Source organism: Theobroma umbraticum, unplaced genomic scaffold, assembly GCF_002168275.2.
Source record: "Theobroma umbraticum cultivar Fairchild unplaced genomic scaffold, ASM216827v3 scaffold_121.0, whole genome shotgun sequence".
Classification (NCBI taxonomy): domain Eukaryota; kingdom Viridiplantae; phylum Streptophyta; class Magnoliopsida; order Malvales; family Malvaceae; genus Theobroma; species Theobroma umbraticum.
The window spans coordinates 461,247-462,318 of record NW_018397289.1 but is presented as its reverse complement, the minus strand read 5'-3'; positions in this window follow the sequence as shown (position 1 = coordinate 462,318).

Genomic DNA, 1,072 nt, shown 5'->3' with positions numbered 1-1,072 from the left:
ATCAACGAATTGCTTCTACTTAATGTTTCCCATGCAAAAATGTAAATATGATATTCTTTAACCCAAAATGAAAAAGATTTCAATTTAAAATTATTTATAAGATTCCAAAACTATTTAAAGGGAGTAACAAAGCTTTTGAAGCTATGAGTGACTATAAATAAAGTTTTCTTATAAATTGATGGCTTTCACTTCACATTTCTCAATGCAGATATCTAATTATGATCTGTTTTAACTAACAATGAAAAAGATTTTTGAGTTAAAATTATTAATAAATTATAAAACTATTTAAAGTAAGTAATAAGGCTTTCGAAGGCATAAGTGACTCTAAATGGGCTTTTCTTGGCAATAGATGGCATCCACTTCATGTTTCTCAATGCAAACATCGAATTATGATAGGTTTGAACCAAAAATAAAAAGATTTTGATTTAAAATCATTTATATGATTATAAAACCATTTAAAACAAGTAATTAGGCTTTTGAGGGCATGAGTGACTATAAATGGATTTTCTTATAAAAGGATGGCTTTTGTTACATGTTTCCTAGTGCAAACATAAAATTATGATCGTGTTTAACCGAAAACAAAAAAGATTTTGATTTAAAATCATTTATAAATTATAAAACCATTTAAAGTGAGCAACAAAGCTTTCGAAAGCATGAATGACCATAAATGGACTTTTCTTGTCAATCAATGGCATCCGCTTCACATTGCCTAGTGCATGCATGCAATTATGATATGTTTGAACTAAAAACAATAAGATTTCAATTTAAAATCATTACAAGATTATAAAATAATTTAAAGTAAATAACTAGCCTTTCGAAGGCGTGAGTGACTATAATTGAACTTTTCTTGTTATTGGTTTGCTTTCACTTCTCATTTCATAAAGCAAACATCGAATTGTAATCTATTCAAACCAAAAATGAAAAAGATTTTGATTTAAAATTATTTATAAATTGTAAAATCATATAAAGCAAGTAATAAGGTTTTTGATGACATGAGTGACTGTAAATTGACTTTTCCTGTCAATGGATGGCATTTGCTTCACATTTCCTAATCCTAGCAAGCAAATATAAT